Source organism: Arachis duranensis, chromosome 9 (genome assembly GCF_000817695.3).
Source record: "Arachis duranensis cultivar V14167 chromosome 9, aradu.V14167.gnm2.J7QH, whole genome shotgun sequence".
NCBI classification, from domain to species: Eukaryota; Viridiplantae; Streptophyta; class Magnoliopsida; order Fabales; family Fabaceae; genus Arachis; species Arachis duranensis.
The window spans coordinates 31,935,062-31,942,411 of record NC_029780.3 but is presented as its reverse complement, the minus strand read 5'-3'; the positions used below and the strand labels follow the sequence as shown (position 1 = coordinate 31,942,411).

Below are 7,350 nucleotides of genomic sequence, written 5' to 3'. Positions count from 1 at the left end.
GGACTTCCATCAGAAGATCCCTATCAGTTTTTAACTGAGTTCTTGCAGATCTGCGAGACTGTTAAGACTAATGGAGTTGATCCCGAGGTCTACAGGCTTATGCTTTTCCCTTTTGCTGTAAGAGACAGAGCTAGAGTATTGTTGGACTCTCAACCTAAAGATAGCCTGAACTCTTGGGATAAGCTGGTCACGGCCTTCTTGGCCAAGTTCTTTCCTCCTCAAAAGCTGAGCAAGCTTAGAGTGGATGTTCAGACCTTCAAGCAAAAAGATGGTGAATCCTTCTATGAAGCTTGGAAAAGATACAAGCAATTGACCAAAAAGTGTCCTTCTGGCATGCTTTCAGAGTGGACCATTCTAGATATATTCTATGATGGTCTATCTGAGCTTTCTAAGATGTCATTGGACCATTCTGCAGGTGGATCCATTCACCTAAAGAAAACGCCTGCAGAAGCTCAAGAACTCATTGACATGGTTGCAAATAACCAATTCATGTACACCTCTGAGAGAAATCCAATGAGTAATGAGACGCCTCAGAGGAAAGGAGTTCTTGAAATTGATGCTCTGAATGCCATATTGGCTCAGAACAAAATGTTGACTCAACAAGTCAACATGATTTCTCAGAGTCTGAATGGATGGCAAAATGCATCCAATAGTACTAAAGAGGCATCTTCTGAAGAAGAAGCTTATGATCCTGAGAAACCTGCAATGGTAGAGGTGAATTACATGGGTGAACCCTATGGAAACACCTATAATTTCTCATGGAGAAATCATCCAAATTTCTCATGGAATGATAAACAAAAGCCTCAACAAGGCTTTAATAATGGTGGAAGAAACAGGTTTAACAATAGCAAGCCTTTTCCATCATCTTCTTAGCAACAGACAGAGAATTCTGAGTAGAACCCCTCTAGCTTAGCAAACATAGTCTCTGATCTATCTAAGGCCACTTTAAGTTTCATGAGTGAAACAAGATCCTCCATTATAAATTTGGAGGCACAAGTGGGTCGGCTGAGTAAGAAAATCACTGAAACTCCTCCTAGTACTCTCCCAAGCAATACAGAAGAGAATCCAAAAAGAGAGTGCAAGGACATTGATATAATCAATATGCCCGAATGCACAAAGGAGGAGAAGGACGTGAATCTCAGTGAGGAAGACCTCCTGGGATGTCCTCTGAACAAAAAGGAGTTCCAAACTGAGGAACCTAAGGAATCTGAGGCTCACCTAGAGACCATAGAGATTCCATTGAACCTTCTTTTACCATTCATGAGCTCTGAGAACTATTCTTCCTCTGAAGAGGATGAAGATGTAACTGAAGAGCAAGTTGCTCAATATCTAGGGGCCATCATGAAGCTGAATGCCAAGTTGTTTGGTAATGAGACTTGGGAAGATGAATCTCCCTTGCTCATTAGTGAACTAGATACATGGGTTCATCAAACTTTACCTCAAAGGAAACAAGATCCTAGTAAATTCTTAATACCCTGTACCATAGGCACCATGACCTTTGAGAAGGCTCTATGTGACCTGGGGTCAGGTATAAATCTTTTGCCACTCTTTGTAATGGAGAAAATGGGGATCTTTGAGGTACAAGCTATAAAAATCTCATTAGAGATGGTAGACAAATCAATAAAACAAGCTTATGGATTGGTAGAGGACGTGTTAGTGAAGGTTAAAGACCTTTACATCCCTGCTAATTTCATAATCTTAGACACTGGGAAGGATGAAGATGAATGCATCATCCTTGGAAGACCCTTCCTAGCCACAGCAGGAGCTGTGATTGATGTTGATAGAGGAGAGTTAGTCCTTCAATTGAATGGGGACTACCTTGTGTTTAAAGCTCAAGGATCTTACTCTGCAACCATGGAGAGGAAGCATGAAAAGCTTCTCTCAATACAGAGTCAAACAAAGCCCCCACAATCAAACTCTAAGTTTGGTGTTGGGAGGCCACAACCAAACTCTAAGTTTGGTGTTGAACCCCCACATTCAAACTCTAAGTTTGGTGTTGGGAGGTCCCAACAATGCTCTGAACATCTGTGAAGCTCCATGAGAGCTCACTGTCAAGCTATTGACATTAAAGAAGCGCTTATTGGAAGGCAACCCAATTTTTATTTATCTATATTTTTATTATTCTTTTATGTTTTATTAGGTTCATGATCATGTGGAGTCACAAAATAAATACTAAAATTAAAAATAGAATAAAAAACAGCAGAGGAAATAGCACACCTTGGAGGAAGAGCTTATTGGCGTTTAAACACTAGTAAGGAGCATCTGGCTGGCGTTCAACGCCAGAACAGAGCATGAATATGGCATTGATCGCCAGAAACAAGCAGCAGTCTAGCGTTTAAATGCCAGGATTACACCCTGAGGAGAGCTGGCGTTAAATGCCAGAAACAAGCATGGAACTGGCGTTCAATGCCAGAAACATGCAGCAGACTGGCGTTGAACGCCCAAAACAAGCATAGAGCTGGCGTTTAACGCCAGAAACAAGCATCAATCTGATGTTAAATGCCAGGATTTCATGTAGAGGGCATTTTACATGCCTCATTGGTGCAGGGATGATAAATCCTTGACACCTCAGGATCTATGGACCCCATAGGATCACCTTAGGATCTATGGACCCCACAGGATCCCCACCTACCCCACTTCTCTCTTCTTCACACAATCCAATAACACTATACTCTTCACCACTCACATCCATCCTCTCTTCCCCAAAAATCCCACCTACCTTCAAATTCAAAATCTCTTTCCCACCCAATCCCACCCTAAATGATCGAACCCCATTCCCTCTCCCTCCACTATATAAACCCCTCCATCCTTCTTCATTTTCACATAACACCACCCTCTCTTCTCCCCTTAGCCGAATACACACCTCTCTCCCTCTCCTCCATATCTTCTTCTTCTTCTTCTATTCTTTCTTCTCTTGCTCGAGGGCGAGCAACATTCTAAGTTTGGTGTGGTAAAAGCATAGCTTTTTTTTCCATAACCATTTATGGCACCTAAGGCCGGAGAAACCTCTAGAAAGAGGAAAGGGAAGACAAAAGCTTCCACCTCCGAGTCATGGGAGATGGAGAGATTCATCTCAAGGGTCCATAGCTCAGTAGTAGAGCATTTGACTGCACATCAAGAGAGCCTACTCATGGACATCAACAAGAGCATGAGGAATTCCCTCATCAAGAAATCCCTGAGATACCTCAGGGGATACATTTTCCTCCACATAATTATTGGGAGCAACTAAGAATAGGAGCACCAAAATCACTAGGAATCAAGCAACAGAGGCAAGGAAGAGACATAGAGGAGCTCAAGAGCACCATTTAATCCTTCAAGAAGAAGGCGCCACCATCACTAAGGTGGACTCATTCCTTAACTCCCTTGTTCTTATCTCTCTGTTTTTTGGTTTTTGAGCTTCATGTTTGTCTATGTTTGTGTCTTTATTACATGATCATTAGTGTCTAGTGTCTATGTCTTAAGGCTATGAATGATTCCATGAATCCTTCACCTTTCTTAAATGAAAAATGTTTTTAATTCAAAAGAACAAGAAGTACATGAGTTTCGAATTCATCCTTGAAATTAGTTTAATTATATTGATGTGGTGACAATACTTTTTGTTTTCTGAATGAATGCTTGAACAGTGCATATTTTTGATCTTGTTGTTTATGAATGTTAAAATTGTTGGCTTTTGAAAGAATGATGAACAAGAGAAATGTTATTGATAATCTAAAAAATCATAAAATTGATTCTTGAAACAAGAAAAAGCAGTGAATAACAAAAGCTTGCGAAGAAAAAAAGTGGCGAAAAAAATATAAAAGAAAAAGAAAAAGCAAGAAGAAAAAGCCAATAGCCCTTAAAACCAAAAGGCAAGGGTAAAAAGGATCCAAGGCTTTGAGCATCAATGGATAGGAGGGCCCAAGGAAATAAAATCCAGGCCCAAGCGGCTAAATCAAGTTGTCCCTAACCATGTGCTTGTGTCATGAAGGCCCAAGTGAAAAAGCTTGAGACAGAGTGGTTAAAGTCGTGATCTAAAGCAAAAAGAGTGTGCTTAAGAGCTCTGGACACCTCTAACTGGGGACTTTAGCAAAGCTGAGTCACAATCTGAAAAGGTTCACCCAGTCATGTGCCTGTGGCATTTATGTATCCGGTGGTAATACTGGAAAATAAAGTGCTTAGGGCCACGGTCAAGACTCATAAAAGTAGTTATGTTCAAGAATCCACATACTTAACTAGGAGAATCAATAATACTATCTGAACTCTAAGTTCCTATAGATGCCAATCATTCTGAACTTCAAAGGAAAAAGTGAGATACCAAAACTGTTCAGAAGCAAAAAGCTACAGGTCCCGCTCATCTAATTAGAACTAATATTCATTGATGTTTTGGGATTTATAGTATATTCTCTTCTTTTTATCCTATTTGATTTTTAGTTGCTTGGGGACAAGCAACAATTTAAGTTTGGTGTTGTGATGAGCGGATAATTTATACGCTTTTTGGCATTGTTTTTAGATAGTTTTTAGTAGGATCTAGCTACTTTTAGGGATGTTTTCATTAGTTTTTATGCAGAATTCATATTTTTGGACTGATGAGCGGATATTTTATACGCTTTTTGGGGGTAATTTCATGTAGATTTTAGTATGTTTTAATTAGTTTTTAATAGAATTTTATTAGTTTTTAGGCAAAAATCATATTTCTAGACTTTACTATGAGTTTGTATATTTTTTTGTGATTTCAGGTATTTTCTGGCTGAAATTGAGGGAGTTGAGCAAAAATCTGAGTTACGCTGAAAAAGGACTGCTGATGCTGTTGGATCCTGGCCTCCCTTCACTCGGAATGGATTTTTTGGAGCTACAGAAGTCCAATTGATGATCTCTCAATTGGGGTAGAAAGTAGACATCGAGGGCTTTCCAGCAATATATAATAGCCTATACTTTGCGCAAAGATAGACGACGTAAACTGGCATTCAACGCCAGTTCCATGTTGCAGTCTGGCGTCCAGCGCCAGAAACAGGTTACAACTTGGAGTTCAACACCCAAAACACGTTACAACCTGGCGTTCAACTCCAGAAACAGCCCAAGCACGTGAGAGGCTTAAGTTTCAGCCCCAGCACACACCAAGTGGGCCCCAAAAGTGGATTTCTGCACCAATTATCTTAGTTTACTCAATTTCTGTAAACCTAGGTTACTAGTTTACTATTTAAACAACTTTTAGAGACTTATTTTGTACATCATGACATTTTCAGATCTGAACTACATACTCTTTGACGGCATGAGTCTCTAAACTCCATTGTTGGGGGTGAGGAGCTCTGCAGCGTCTCGATGAATTAATGCAATTACTTATATTTTTCCATTCACATATGCGTGATCCTATCAAAGATGTTCATTCGCGCTTAATTATGGAGAAGGTGATGATCCGTGACACTCATCACCTTCCTCATCCCATGAACGTGTGTCTGACAACCACCTCCGTTCTACATCAGATTGAATGAATATCTCTTAGATTCCTTAATCAGAATCTTCGTGGTATAAGCCGGATTGATGGCGGCAATCATGAGAATCCGGAAAGTCTAACCTTGTCTGTGGTATTCCGAGTAGGATTCCAGGATTGAATGACTGTGACAAGCTTCAAACTCCTGAAGGCTGGGCGTTAGTGACAGACGGAAAAGAATCATTAGATTCTATTCCAACCTGATTGAGAACCGACAAATGATTAGTCGAGCTGTGACAGAGCAACTGGACCATTTTCACTGAGAGGATGGGAAGTAGCCATTAACAACGGTGACACCCTACATAGAGCTTGCCATGGAAGGAACTTTGCAATTATGTTATTGAGTTGAATATTACATTGCAGAGATTCAGAGGACAAAGCATCTCCAAAACCCCAACATATTCTCCATTACTGCATTACAAGTAATTAATTCACGCTCTTTTATTTTTCTAATAATTCAAACTGATAATTTTAATTGAAATCCTGACTAAGAATAATAAATTAAACATAGCTTGCTTCAAACCAATAATCTCCGTGGGATCGACCCTTACTCACGTAAGGTATTACTTGGATGACCCAATGCACTTGCTGGTTAGTTGTGCGGATTGCAAAAGTGTGACTGCAATTTCGTACACCAAGTTTTTGGCGCCGTTGCCGGGGATTGTTCGAGTTTGAACAACTAAAGGTTTATTTTATTGCTTAGATTAGGAATAATTTATTTTTGTTGCTATAGAGTTATTAAATTCTGAGTCCTTTGTTCCCTTTTCAAAAAAATTTTCAACAAAATTATTTTCCTTTATCACAATTTTAATTTTTCATGAGTTTAGTGTTTTGTTCTAAGTTTGGTGTTAATTACATATTTTATATTTTCCCTTTAAATTTTCGAATTTGTGCTCGTTAAGCTTCAAGTTGTTCTTGTTGATTTTTCTTGTTGATCTTTAATTTTTCTTGTTCTGTGTCTTTTCTTGTTTCACTTGTGTTTTTCCAAAACATTAGTCTTCCAAAAGGAATATACCTATTCAGAACAAGTGTTACATTTATTGCCCAATTGGCTAGAGCGTTGGTCTATGTTCTTGGTAATTGGGTATCTTCATTTTAAAATCTTTTTCAAAAATAATTTTTCTTGATTTAATCTTGTGCCAAACTTTAAGTTTGGTGTTTTCTTGTTAATTTTAATATAATTTTCAAAAATTACTTTGATTTTCTAAAATTTTTAAGTTTGGTGTTCTTTCTTTTGTTCTTGGTGTTCTTGTGAATCTTAAAAGTGTTCTTGAGTCTTCTTTGTGTTTTGATCCTAAAATTTTTAAGTTTGGTGTTCCTTGGTGTTGTCCCTCCAAAATTTTCGAAAACAAGGAGCATTAGATCCAAAAATTTTAAGTCTTGTGTCTTTTATGTGTTTTCCTCCTTCATCATAAAATTCAAAATTAAAAAAAATATCTTTTCTAACTATTTTTAAGCTACTTTTTCGAAATTTTTTATAAAAATTCAGATTTCAATTTTAATTTTTTTTTTCAAATCTTATCCTCCTAAGATTTAAAAAAATAAAAATAATTTATTATATCTTTTTCAAAACAAATCTATATCTTTTCCTTCTTAAAATCTTTTCAACTCATAAATATCTTTTTCAAATCTTCACAATATCTTTTTCAAAACAAATTTATCTTTTTCAAATATTTTTTATATCTTTTCAATTTTCAATGACATCTTTTTCCTATCGTATTTATCTTTTACAAATCATATCTTCTATCTTATCTTGTCTCAAAATTTTTGAAAACCCACCCCTCCCTTTAAATCCACATTCGGCTTCCCTTCTCTCATCCACCATTCGATACTAGCTCTCCTTCTATCCCTCTTCTTTCCTTTCTTTTGCTTGAGGACAAGCA

The 7,350-nt window shown here is 37.9% G+C and overlaps 1 non-coding gene across 1 annotated transcript; it reads right to left on the bottom strand.

Moving 5' to 3' along the window:
- Positions 1–231: 231 nt before the first annotated feature.
- Positions 232–335, bottom strand: LOC127741940 (small nucleolar RNA R71). The gene has a single exon (XR_008003127.1). It is a non-coding gene; the product is annotated as a small nucleolar RNA R71 (small nucleolar RNA).
- Between the last annotated feature and the right edge of the window lie 7,015 nt (positions 336–7,350).